Source organism: Dipodomys spectabilis, unplaced genomic scaffold (assembly GCF_019054845.1).
Source record: "Dipodomys spectabilis isolate Male_0828 unplaced genomic scaffold, ASM1905484v1 ptg000034l, whole genome shotgun sequence".
NCBI classification, from domain to species: domain Eukaryota; kingdom Metazoa; phylum Chordata; class Mammalia; order Rodentia; family Heteromyidae; genus Dipodomys; species Dipodomys spectabilis.
In genome coordinates this window covers 8,564,934-8,578,576 of record NW_024870711.1, presented here as the reverse complement: position 1 = coordinate 8,578,576, position 13,643 = coordinate 8,564,934, and the positions used below count along the sequence as shown (strand labels likewise).

Sequence of the window (13,643 nt, the reverse complement as noted above, 5' to 3'; positions counted from 1 at the left end):
GCAAAAAATTAATAATAATATAATAGGATAAAAATATTTCTAAGAGGCAAAACCATTCATGTAAGAGGGCCAGATACCAGTGGCTCATGCCCATAATCCTAGCTACTTGGCAGGCTGTGATTGAAAACAACAGCGTTCAATACCAACTGAAAAGCTCAAAAGAACTCTTCTCAATGCATAGCTGGCTGTGGTGATTCATGCCTGTCATCCTAACATGACCAGAAGCCTAAAATAGCCTAAAATGTGGTCTAAGTGCACATCTGGGCAGCTATCTAAACAACAAAACAAAAATAGACTGCAAAAAGGGCTGGAGGCATGGGTCAGGAGAGTCTCCCAGAAAACACAAGGTGCTGAGTTCAAACCCAAGTATCACTAAAAAATAAATGAATAAACAAAAAAGAAAGAAAATATGGTCGGGCACCTGGTGGCTCATTTCTGTCATCCTGGCTACTCAGGAGGCAGAAATCTGAGGATTGTGGTTTGAAGCCAGCCTGGGCAGGAAAGTCCTAAGACTCTTATTTCCAATTAACCACCAAAAAGCTAGAAGCCGAACTGTGGCTCAAGCTCTAGCCTTGAGCAAAAATGCTCAGGGACATCACCCAGGTCCTAAGTTCAAGCCCCAGGACTATTCACCAAAAAAATTATGGTAGTGAGGAAAGAAGTGAAATTAAGGGTAAAACTTTCTCGTGTAGATGTCATATTCCCTGCCCCAGACCAGAGGCTACGAGGTCTTTGAACTATGCAGTCTTTTCCTGGTGAGTTAGGAAACTCATCACCACTCTGAGGTACAGATCCACAGGCTGATGAAGATGTCTTCTGTTACAGGTACTGCATGCATCTCAGGAGAAGTCAGCAAGAACTGTTCAAATTTGTTCTGTCTAACACAAGGAAATCAGATATGGAAATCCTAAATGCAGTAGGATATGTCAGTGCTTTTCCTGGCTCTGCAGTTCTCACAGACTGAGGTGTGAGCAGGGCACAGTGGCTGGATCCTGGAGGGCTCAGAAAGAGCCTTTCTGACTTGGAAACATTCTATTAAGTGAAGTAAGCCAGGCCCAAAGATACCTAGGTCCATGGTTTCCTTTATTTGCAATAACTAGTCTATGTCTAGGACACGCAGAAGAGGTCAAAAGCTATGTACATATGACCATTAAGATGATGCTAAGTGAAATGAACCCCAAGATGGGGCCACAAGTGGTTTTTTCTTTCTTGCTATCATTTTTTAATGTACTTAAAATGTACTGCGTGATTTTTTTTTGTTTCTTTTCTATGTCTTCCTCCATGGTATAACCTCTGTGTTCACCGTATTTGATTCTGGTGCCCTGCATCTTGTATATACATTTGGGGAGGGGATGGGAAATAACAAAATGCTGAAATAAGAATACAGGGAGACCCATTGTAACAATGAGATGTACAAGACGCTATGTTGAAAACGAACGTTACACCTTGGGAGTGAGGGAGGAGGAAGAAGTTCTGGAGGTGGGGAGGGAAGGGATGGTAGGGGGAAAGCAAAGGGGGAGGTAACAATGCTCGATAGAAATGTACTCATCACCTTACTTATGTAACTGTAACCCCTCTGTACAGTATTTTTAAAATAAAAAAACATTAAAAAAAGAAAGAACCTTTGTGGGATGAATCTGTGGAGGAACTTAGTGATGGACTTACCAACTCTCTAGAGATTAAATCTCCAATAATTGGTTGGATTGTGAAGATGAAAGTTGCTTATTAGACACTTCCAACAAGGGAGGGGGTATAGCTCAGGGGTAGAGCATTTGACTGCAGATCAAGAGGTCCCTGGTTCAAATCCAGGTGCCCCCTTCTATTTTTTTTAACTTATGAAACCTATTGCTTATACTGTACTCTATTTTTCTGTCATTCATTATAATTGTGATTCCTGGAAGATACCGGTCAGCATTGCACAGTGGCCATGTCTGACCCCACTTTCTTCCTGCAGTCTGGTATCCTTCAGATTCTTCATTTCAGGTTCCCCTCATGTACCTAAGGTGCCCAACTCTATTTCATTCTCTGAGAAAGGACACGGGCTGTGATGCAGGGTTATTCTGAACCTTTCCCACAGCACAAGACAGCTAAAGACAACAGTAGATTTCCCAGGAACAAACAGGAACAGCTGACCCTAAGATAGTTCCCTCCCCTCACCATAGCGGTCAGGAGTGGTGGTCAGACCCAGGAAGACAAATCCCATCACCTGGTTATCCATGTTGGGTGGACATTTCCTTCTGTGAACTGCTTTCTTCTATGCCGCAGCCCACCACACACACAGCCTCAGCCTCAAAGGGCAAAGCCTGGCTCTGCTGTCCTACCAGGAAGAAGAGGCATTCTGTAGGGCTGTTGCTGCAGATGCCCAAGATAAGAACTGTGCGACACTGAGTGACAGCCATTCTGTCATTAGCAGAGGAGATGTGCAGCCTGGAGCCCCTAGAGGGCCGTTCGTGGACTAGACCAGAACTGCAATGGGAAGTGGGTCGGAGTTGTGCAGGCAGATTCTCTCCCTTTCTTCGGCTGATGGTCACACTCAAGGACAGCCCTGAAGGGTGGAAAGCTCAGGAAAGGACTTGCCTGTCAAGTCTGGTGGCTTCTATAAAACTGTTCCTGAGCTGTAATTTGACTTTACCGAGCTGATGTTGCCACACCAATAAAAAGGAATAACTAGGCAACTCCATTGCCATTGGGGGTATAGCTCAGGGGTAGAGCATTTGACTGCAGATCAAGAGGTCCCTGGTTCAAATCCAGGTGCCCCCTATTTACATGAAATTTTTGCAGCTAAGAACTTACACGCATCTAGGGTAGGCTTGCCGAATCCAGCTATTCAGGCGGCCGAGGCAGGAAGATCCCTGAGCCCCAGACTGCATTGCCGTATGCTAATCCATACATAGTACTCACTAAGTTCAGCATCAATATGGTGACCTCCTGGGACCAGGAGCCAGGGACCACCAGGCTGCCTGAGGAGCAGTGACCTGGCCCAGGTCAGACAAGGAGCAGGTCAAAACTCTTGTTGATCAAAAGTATGCGAATAGGCCCTGCTCTCCAGCCTGGGCCACACAGAGAGACCCTCTCTTTTGCACACTTTTCACATCGAATGTAAGCCCTGAAGGAAATTAGGTCTCCATTAGTTGTAGTTTCTAGGAACAGTCCTGCAGCTTTCCTCCCAGGGCTGCACGACCTGGGCCACACTGACGTGCCTTCATTTCTACCCCTTACCTTCCCATCTCTACGATCATCACCCTCACACCCCGCAGCCCCATCGCAGCAGTACAGTAGCACACAGCCGGCCTCAGAAGCGCTCCTGGGAAAGGCCTTCATGGTTGGCTGCACACTCATCTCTTGGGTTCACTCCTGCAGACCCTACCTTTGTTTCACCTTCCCTGGTGAAAGAGAAATGGTACTGGCGAGGTCTCTGATGGGGTTGGTGAGCTGCCTTCCTGCATTCGCAGATTCCTGGCTGGCACAGTACACATGGGGGCAGGCATGTGGGGGGCAGGCTCAGGCTGGGCTAAGTGGGATCAGTATGACCTGGAAGTGAAGGGCGGAGGGAGGTGGAGGTCAGGAAACTGCTCAGCCACCCAGAGGCAGAGTTTCCAATGACATCTTCAGAAATCCCAGAGGAGGAGGATGGGAGAGGAAGATCCTGAGAGGAGGAGCCCAGGGCTGAGTGGAACATGGACTTGGAGCCATCCCCGTATGGCTGAGCTAGGGCTGAGTCCACGAACATTCTGGAATCCTGGGGTGGTGCTTTTGTGCTGTGTGGCTGAGTTTCAGGGTTGGTTGTCACGTCATGTGGTCATTGGAATCTAGAAGTGGGCTCGGGTGTAATGAAAGGCCAGGGGCATCACCAACACTTTCTATTCTATGATCCGCTTCTGTGACCTCGTGCTCATCTCATTTGGTCCAGTCTTGGAGTATAAATGTTTCCCGCATTCAGTCAGTTCCTCTATCTCCTCTTTTTTTGGGGGTGTGGAAAGGACAGAAAACCTGTCTTGTCAGGTCATAAATCTCTGGCTCAAGAGGCACCTTACCAGGTCTTTAATTTGGTCCACAGGGTCTTGGACTCTGATTGGATGAGATCTTGGGGGCTTTGGGTTCTCAGGAGAGTATTTTGGATGTGACTCTGAGCAGGAGGGAAGACCACAGGCGACAAAACTGTTGGCTACAATCCTTTATTTATTCCTTTCAAGTCTTCACACGCGAGCTGGGACCTGCTTGCCTGCCCTAGTGAGGGCTCAGGCATGTGACTTGTCTTGCCCAATGAGATGGCAGCATGTAACATAGAAAGGCTTGAAGGCTGCTTGTCTAGTTGGACTTGTCCCTTTGCATTTCTGTCATGGCCACAGAAGTGTCCCCACCACCTGTTACTCCTCCAGCACAATGAAGGCACGTGGAGCTGACCTTGCACAGAGACAAACCAAGCACAGATAACCCACAGCTTGAAGGAGAACCAACGAAGCCCAGCTTAGATCCATGGACTGGCACCTTCACAGCTGATCTATGAACCTAAGAATAAAAGCTCATTGCTACATGAAACTGAAATTGGGGGGATTTGTTGAGAAACACTTTGGGGGACATGGCTAACACAGCCATGATTCCTAGAGCCCTCTCCCCACCAATGCCCATCAGATACTGGATAAGGGAAAAGGGGGAGATTTGTGTTTGTTGAAGGAATTCAGATTGTTGCTGCAGGATGACAAGAGGCTTCTCCGACAAGCGAGGGGCCTCTTGGGATGGAGGAGTGAGCTCATGGCTGGAAGAGGGTTCTCTACTGAGTTTCTCTGTCTGCCCGTTTCTCTGGGCTAAGAATAGTAAACATACAGTACAGCATAGAAACCTCAGGTGTGACAATAGTGAAATAAGGTAAAAGGAAAGCCCGGCAGACATGGAACTATAGCTCACTGGTAGAGCATTTGACTATGCATCAAGAGGTCCCCAGTTCAAATAGGAGAGACCACCCCTAGAATGGTCTAAATTTGTCCTGCTGCCAGTCACCCTTGAAACACCACCACCCCCTCATTGGTTTTTCTCTGTGACTCAATTATTACCTGGCATGAGCCAGGGTACTGGTTTCATAAGTGCTTAATTAGGAGTTCTATAAAGTTTACATTACAGAGAGACTGCTGAATTAGAGTTTTTCCAGGTGGCTTTGCCTCCTATTGACAATACAGATCATCCCTTGAAATTCAGCTCTAGTACACCTTAAGGATTTGAGACTGTTTGTGGGAGACAGGCACAACCAACTGCTAATATCACAGGTGATGGCCAAGTGTATAGAGGTGAGGGAATGTGAGAAGGTGAGCAAGGTTAGCATGGAGCCGAGGACATGGTAGGAGAGTGACCAGACTTAGTGGCACATAGGGGATAGGGGAAGTGGCAGGCCATAAATAGTGTCTCAACTACCTTCATATAAAATTCAGAAATGAAATTGGCTTTTTAGGGAACACTAGTTTCTGAGTAACGTCTCTGATGAATGATCACAGGTATATGATTTCAGTTCAGATCTCCCTGCATACATAGGCTTTCGCTCACTGAACATGGCAGGGTGTCTGAATGCTGCATCTTTGGTAGAAAAGGAAGGAAGCCAGTTTGACCCAGTCTTCTCCCCATGGTCCTGCTGTACCATGTGACACCCCCACTCCACCCCTGCCCCACTAGCCCTCCAGTCCTGTTTGCTTCAGGATCAATTTTCTTGGCTGGAAAATTCTCTTGGACTGTTTTCTTCTTTTTCTTCATTTTGTTCTCCAGCCACTGAACCCTCTGCCCATGCTTTTGAGAATGGCCATGGTGAGACCCCCGTGAAGAAATGACCCTGCTCGTGGCCTCGGAAGCCCAAGTAAGAGCCTGCTCTCGCCCTTTGTCCCTGCAAACTCTGCCCTGCAGGCCCCCTGTAAGTGACTGTACATGCACATGGTGACTTACAAAAAGATGCAGCAAAGCTTGGAATTCATTCCAGGGTTAGCAGAGCTATGTCACTGTCCATCAGATTCCACCATGTGACATCCCAGGGAACCTGGATTTACCAAATGCCTCAGGAGCCCGAGGGTCCAATGTGTTCTCGAGCCAGAGTCTTGTTATGTAGCTAAAGCAGGCCTTGAACTTGAAACCCTCGTGTCGCAGTGTTTCACAGTTGTATGCCACAGCGCTCTCTCTCTCTGTCTCTCTGTCCCTCTGTCTCTCTCTCTCTCTCTTTCTCTCTGTCTCTCTGTTCTTTTGAGGTGCTATGAGCTCATGAAACCCAAACCACGAAGGTCTTGTGTTTCAGTGGAAAGGTATAGAGGTGGACAACATGTTGGGTAAACCACAAGCAAAGGGCCCTAAAGAAAGTGGAGAGGACAGAGGACTGTTTTTCTGCCCTGGTTGGGATTGAAAAGGGGACAAATCCAGATGCTCTGGTCTGGGTCTAGGAGTGCAGGTGTCAGGAGGAAAGGAGCTAAGGACTCAGGCTGTCTGTTCAAATCCAGGCAGAGATTGTGTGGAAAAGACCAGGCAGTTCCTGCAAAGGCACCAGAATTGAGGAGACATACAGCACATGCCACATCCTTGAGTGCAGCAAACAGGTGCTAGAATGTCCGTTAGATACGAGGGGAGAACTCAGAGGTAGGACAAACGCCCCTCGAGCCGTTCCCACTGGATAGAAGAGTGACAGTAGGAATTGGAGAGCTCTGAGGTCCTGAACTATGACACAGGACAGCCATTACCAACATGTGTCAGCATGGAAGGCAGAGGTGGCAGGAGACTCCATCTGTCCATTGGGAACCTTCTTTGGGTTCCATCTTCTGGTTGATATGTTGAGCCATTGTTCAAATGGAGTTGGAGAGAGGAAAAGGGCAGGGCAGCAAGGGTACAGCTCACCCTGTCCCACAGGATTCGGTATAACGAGGCCCTTGTCATAAACGTAGACCTCATGTATGCTTTGGCCATTAATTAGGTGTGTTGGGCGTGAGTTAACCACTGTCTTCTTTTCTCACATGTAAACTGAGGAAGGGTATGAATGAAAGGAGTAGCTTCAAGATGCCTTTGAGTCAGAATTGTTCACAGAGCTTGTAATAGACACACGGCATCCTTACAGCCCTTCCCAGAAACATAAATCGAAGAACTGTTTTCTTTTAAAAAATATATATATATATATTAGTATTTTAATATTTTATTTATGAAGAATTCTTTTCTTTTGTGCTGGCCCTGGGCCTTGAATTCAGGGCCTCCCATTCTCCCTTGGCTTCCTTACTCACAGCTAACACTCTACCACTTAGGCCACACCTCCAGTCTGGCTTTGTGCTAGTTAATTAGAGATAGAGTCCCCTGGATTTTTCTGCTCAGGCTTGCTTTTCACCACACTGCACTGATCTGAGCCTCCTAAGTAGCTAAGATTGTGGGCATGAGCCATCAGTGCACTATTGAGGTGGAGAAATTCTCATCTAGGAACCATCAGTTTCTGCTTTGGCCCAGCTCTACCTTCACCATCTCCTCCAGAGGGTCTGTTGGACAGTCAACTCCTTGAGCCTGACTCGGTTAGATGAGTCTGAAGCTACTCTGGCTCAGAGCTCCATGATGCTGTTCTCACAAAGACCTACGAGACAAGATGCTTGTCAGAGTGGAGGTGACAGTCATAGTGCAGAGTGGTTCAGAGCTTGGCCCAGATGATGGCAGAGCACTAGCAGGTGCTGATCTCAGGATGCTTACAGCCAGGGTGTGGCCATGCAGGCTTAGAGTGTTTATTAGACACATAAGAGCATGAGGGGGTATAGCTCAGGGGTAGAGCATTTGACTGCAGATCAAGAGGTCCCTGGTTCAAATCCAGGTGCCCCCTTACCAGCCTCTTTTAGATTCCAGAGGGCAAAATTCCTGAAGCAGTAAGAAGGAGCCAAATAAAGGCCCTTGTCAACTGTATCAGCTCTAAACTCCTTACTGTACAATGCAATGTTCCCACGTGCTCTGGATTCTGTAGTCTCTGCCTGCCCCCGCCCCCAGCCCATCTCCAGGGGAGGAAAGCAGACGGCTGGCTGTGAGGCCATTCAGTTATTCTGGGACACAGGATTAACTCAAGGCTCATCCACTGTGGAGATGCAGCCCCCCAGGAGGTCCATGGCACTGAGGATTCTGGCTTCTTTTGGCAAATCTTCCTGGTCCTCTCTTCAGGAAACTCCTCCTGCCCAACAGGCGGTGTGATTCTTGCTTCCTATACCAGGGACCCCTGCTCACCTCCTGACACTTTCAGGGAAATATGTTTGTTGCTGCATTGGTCTCTTATTTGAGTAAGACTCTTGGATGAACAAGGTGGCTCTGTTGTCAGCAAGGATAACAGGTCATGCTTGCTGAGTGAATGGACAGAGTGCAACAATGCGTCCTTCCCTCGAGTCCTTGGAGTGTGAGGTGCTGCAGACAATTCAGTGAAGACACCAACAGTGTCCTCACCACTGTCTGTAGACATAGGGAAAACACCACAGTCAGATGCATTTTTCAGGTCAAAATTTGGTGCTGTCACCACACCAAGGGATAGACAGGACTGAGGTAACGTTGGAGAGGAGGGGAAGGCTCAGTGCAATGTTGATAGCTTGCTAGTTTCTGGAACATACTGAAGAAATAGTAGGTTATAATAAGAGGATAGCCTTGGTGTGGTGTCACTGTTGAAAAGTTGCTAATGAGAGGTTATTCCTGTGTGGGGGTATAGCTCAGGGGTAGAGCATTTGACTGCAGATCAAGAGGTCCCTGGTTCAAATCCAGGTGCCCCCTTTTTTATGTGCAATTTTGGTAGCTAATTTAGCCTTTGCAGTTTAGCCTAGCCCTATGTCAAGTAAAGAAGTCCTCATTAGTTGAGGCTTCTAGAACCTTCCTGTCAGGGATACATGACCTGGAAAGGCATGAGTTTCTTTTTTTATGGGCAGGGTTTGCCTCCATCACACAACTATAATTGCTCAAGTAACATAAGCCACCTTTACCAGGAATACTACACCTCATTAATTCAGTGCAAAGCAGTAGTCTCAGGAGCTGCTGGTGAGTCCCTGTCACTTCCCTGTTCTCCTCTTGCTTTGGACCCTGAAAAAAAACATAAGGCTGGCCTTGGTCCTCAATCCTTCTACCTTTGCCTCCAAAGAGATGGGATTCTAGTTGTGCATCACTGCTTATGATCTGTGGCCATGTTTTTTTGGATGTTGAATTATTGTCAAACCCAGCCTCCCATACGTGTGGATGGCTGTCCCTATGTGTCCATAGCAGAGGAGCTGTGACAAAGTATAATGTCATTACCAACTAGGAAAGAAGTCTGTGATCTTTTTTTTTTTTTTTTTTTTGGTCGGTTGTGGGGCTTGAACTCTGGGCTTGGGCACTGTCCCTGCGTTCTTCAGCTCAAGGCGAGCGCCTCTACTGCTTGAAGCACAGTGCTACTTCTGGTTTTCTGGGTTTATTGGAGATAAGAGTCGCACGAATATTTCTGCCTGGGCTGGCTTTGAACCACAATTCTCAGATTTCAGCCTCCTGAGTAGCTAGGATTACAGGCATGAGCCACCGGAGCCCAGCTGTCTGTGGTCTTCTTATGTAAACAACTTGATTTTGACCCTAAGGCTCTAAAGAAGTGTGTTAGTTTGCTTTCTGTTAGTACAACAAATACCCAAAATAACCAACTTATATGGAGAAAAGGATTAGCTTGTCCCACAGTTTGGGGGGTTCCAGGCTGTGGTCTGTTGTACCTGAGGCTTTGGGCCTGTGCAGAAGCAGCACATTATGGTGTGAGCATGTGGTACAGCAAAGCTGCTGGCCTCATGGCCAGAAGAGAAGGAGGGCTGGCTCCTCCCTCCCCTTGGATGGAGCATCCACAAAGACTTGAGCACCTCTCACTCGGCCTCTCCTCTAAAGACTCCACAAGCTCCCAGTTATACCACCCTGGAGATCCAGCCTTTAAACATGGGTCTCAGGAGAACACCGAAGGTTGAACTATAGCAAAATATGTACTCATAGTCACTTTATGTAATACAATTGTTACATCTACACATGCAGTTTGAACCAACAGCCATTTCTGGCAATGTACTCAAAGATTACTGAAAAAGAAAGCACCCTTCACAGATAAAGATCCCTGTGAACAAGAGTAGTCAATTCCCACCGGGGCAACAGAAATGAGGAGAAATCATTCACAGGGCAGACTACACCACTAGGTGCAGTAACATAGGTAGGCGGGGTAATCAGGTATGAGGATATAATTCAGGGACGGAGAAGTTGAATGCACACAAGCTGTCCTTAGTTCAAGGCTCTGACACCTGCTGCGTCTCTTTTCCATGATCATTACAGGTTGGCACTCTCTGACCCACATCAAGGCCAATTGATCTATCGGATTCCCATTTCATTGCGTTTCCATGGATTCAATCCTATCCTCAGGTTTACAACTATTGACACATTGGAGGATTCTGAATATAGAGACTAGGGAAAGCAAGAAGAGAGGAGACCAGGTCATCCTGTGGCAAAGTGTCTAATGCAAAGAGGCTCTTCCAACAGAAGTCAAGGAAACTGATATACTAGGAGAGAGAAGGGGAAGTAGTCCATGTGTGAAACAAGAAAAATTCATTATAAAATCAGAAACATCTCTTTAAAATGAGAAAAGAAATAGATGTAAGACTTGAAACATAAAAAGAAGGCAGTGCCCTGTAAAGCAAATGAAAAAGACAAAAGAGGTAACAAGGAATGTAAAAATAGTAAAGTCAGACTTTGAGATCAGGATGTGGAAAGTAAAAAACAAATCATTTAAAGTTCAAGAGGAAATGATGGAAGGATTTTATTAAATAAAATTACCCATAATGAAAGACATAGATTTCCATTGGAAAAGATTCTTCCATGGGTTATTAATGTGGCTCAAGTGGTATGGCACCTGCCTCTCAAACTCAAGGCCCTGAATACAAATCCCAGTACTCTCTCTCCCCGAACAAAAGGCTGGACAGTCTTCAACACAATAAATTAAAAGTGTCAGGGCTGGGAATGTGGCTCAGTGGTAAAGTGCTTGCCTAGCATGCATGAAGCCCTGGGTTCAATTCCTCAGTACCACATACACAGAAAAAGGCCAGAAGTGGTGCTGTGGCTCAAGTGGTAGGGTGCTAGCCTTGAACAAAAGAAGCTCAGAAACAGTGCTTAGCCCCTGAGTTCAAGTCCCAGGACTGGCAAAAAAAAAAGTGATCTTCACTAAATACTCATAATATAATCATAGAATACCAATGCAAGATCTTGAAACCTTAGAAGAGTTACAGAAAATGTGATACACACAGGACAGGTAGTCACCACAGCACGTGAGTTTTCAACGGCATGCTAGATGTGAGAAGGCAAGAGTCAATATCGTTCTCAATGAGAAGGACCATGATTCACACCTAAAACTTATGCTCACTTCAGATTACTAGTCAAGTGTGTGTGTAAACTTGCAGATATTATTAGGTTCAGTGGGTCTTAGAAAGTTTACCTCTTCTTGCTTTTCACAGAAAGCAATTGGAAGATGCCATCAGCCAAAATGAGGAAGTAAATTAAGAGATATTCAAGACTCAGAATCCAAAAAAGAGGGTCTCCCATACAAGAAAGAGAAGAACAGAAACAATGTCCAGGACTGGGAGGTGGTTCCAGGCTATGCAACAGACTTTCAGTGCAAACAGAGGGAAGGGACCAGGAACCTCAACGGCCACTGGAAACAATTAGAAACGTAAATTATTTGAATATGAAACACTGTTTGAAAGCTATTTTATAGAAAAATAAACATTACTGAAAATCTCGAATGTTTAAAAGAAAATGAACACTTTGGAAATATTAGGCTATCAATAACTTAAAGAAAAAGTTCTGGGGGCTGGGAAGGTGGCTTAGTGGTAGAGCGCTTGCCTCACATGCATGAGGCCCTGGGTTCAATTCCTCAGCACCACATAAGCAGAAAATGCCACAAGTGGCACTGTGGCTCAAGTAGTAGAGTGCTCGCCTTGAGCTGAAGAGCTGAGGGACAGCACCCACGCCCAGAGTTCAGGCCGCATGACGAACAAAAAAAAAGAAAAGAAAAAATTGAAAAAAGAAAAAGTTCTGTAGAACTTTTACTTAGCAATGCCTAGATTGGCCATGCACTTTTAACAAGCCATAATGACAAAAAGAAGGAAGATAATTTAACCAAAAATTAAGATATAGATTTAAAAACTGATAATATACAAAGGCATATGAATTAAAATCCTCATTCACAGAAGTAATTCAATGACATAAAAATGATTTGTTTGGATACTGAATATTATATGTATTTTATTTAAACTCATAGAAATAACCAAAACTGTGGAGAGTGATTCCCTTTGGGTAACAGAAAGATTATGAAAAAAATTCTTTTCTTTAAATCAAAAGCTTTAAAAACACTATGAGGGTCTGGGAACACGGCTTAGTGGCAGAGTGCTTGCCCAGCATGCACAAAGCCTTGGGTTCAATTCCTCAGCACCACATAAACAGAAAATGCCCTAAGTGGTGTGGTGGCTCAAGTGGTAGAGTGCTAGTCTTGAGCAAAAGAAGTTCAGGGACAGTGCCCAGGCCCTGAGTTCAAACCCCAGGACTGGCAAAAATAAAAGAGCTCATGGACAGCACCCAGACACTGAGTTCAAGCCTCAGGACCAAGAAAAAAAATTAAATTTAATTTAAAAAATAAAAACATTATTTGGCATTTTAAAATAATTGCGAAAGGTACTATGATAAAGACAGACGTAATGTAACACTAAAAACATTCGTGTGGCAGGGATTGATGTGAAGGCTAAAGTAGAGTTTTCCAGTGTACTGACAATGCTCCCTAACCCAAATCATATGCAATATGCTATAGTCATCCTGCTTCTCAGAATTTCTCCATCATCTGAGTCAGGGCCAAGGAAATGGCCTATCTACCCGTACCTTACTCTGAGGGTCTCTGCAGAGATACAGGGACCGGAGGGATGTCTTCACAAACAAATGCTACATGTGTCTCAAAGAAGCTTGGCAGGGTCTATTAAAATGGTTGTGTGTAAAACAAAGAAATGAGATATGTAAATCCTAAAGGTACTTGTAGAACTGTCTCAGAGCTGCTTCCAGCTCTACTGCTCCCACAGATGAGGAATGAGGAGGGGGATAGGATTTGCGGACATGGAAGCAGTGGTGTCATTAGAGGACACAGGGGACTTGAGAGGAACTTGAGTTTTTTCCCCCCTTTTTTCTGTTTCTTAATTTTCTCTTTTTTAGAAGAACTTCTCTGGGTGAGTTTGTGGAGAAATCAATGACAGTCTTACCAATTCTCTAGAAACTTCCAATATTTAACAGGAATGTTGAGTGTGTTTATGAAAGTAAAAGGTGTTTATTAGACACTCAAGACAGGTGGGGGTATAGCTCAGGGGTAGAGCATTTGACTGCAGATCAAGAGGTCCCTGGTTCAAATCCAGGTGCCCCCTCTTTAAGTGTTTTTAACTCACGGGAACTATTGCTTATATTCTTTCATTCTTTTAAATTATATCCTTAGAACACAGAAGCTACAGGTTAGCTTTAACAGATGCTATCTATCTCTCCTGTTTTCCTATAGTCTGGTGTACTTCAGATTTTTTTTTTATTTCCAACTCCCCTTCTCATATATATGTCTAATGCCTACACCTCTATTGGATTCACTAAGAGAAGGCAGAAACTGTAATTCAGAT

The 13,643-nt window shown here is 45.3% G+C and overlaps 5 non-coding genes across 5 annotated transcripts; all 5 read left to right on the top strand.

Annotated features, from left to right (window-relative positions):
- The first annotated feature begins 1,746 nt into the window (after positions 1–1,746).
- On the top strand, positions 1,747–1,818 carry Trnac-gca. Its single transcript has one exon. It is a non-coding gene; the product is annotated as a tRNA-Cys (tRNA).
- An 870-nt stretch (positions 1,819–2,688) lies between these two features.
- Positions 2,689–2,760, top strand: Trnac-gca. Its single transcript has one exon. It is a non-coding gene; the product is annotated as a tRNA-Cys (tRNA).
- Positions 2,761–7,741: 4,981 nt separating this feature from the next.
- On the top strand, positions 7,742–7,813 carry Trnac-gca. The gene has a single exon. It is a non-coding gene; the product is annotated as a tRNA-Cys (tRNA).
- Positions 7,814–8,664: 851 nt separating this feature from the next.
- Positions 8,665–8,736, top strand: Trnac-gca. Its single transcript has one exon. It is a non-coding gene; the product is annotated as a tRNA-Cys (tRNA).
- Positions 8,737–13,331: 4,595 nt separating this feature from the next.
- Positions 13,332–13,403, top strand: Trnac-gca. The gene has a single exon. It is a non-coding gene; the product is annotated as a tRNA-Cys (tRNA).
- Positions 13,404–13,643: the final 240 nt, after the last annotated feature.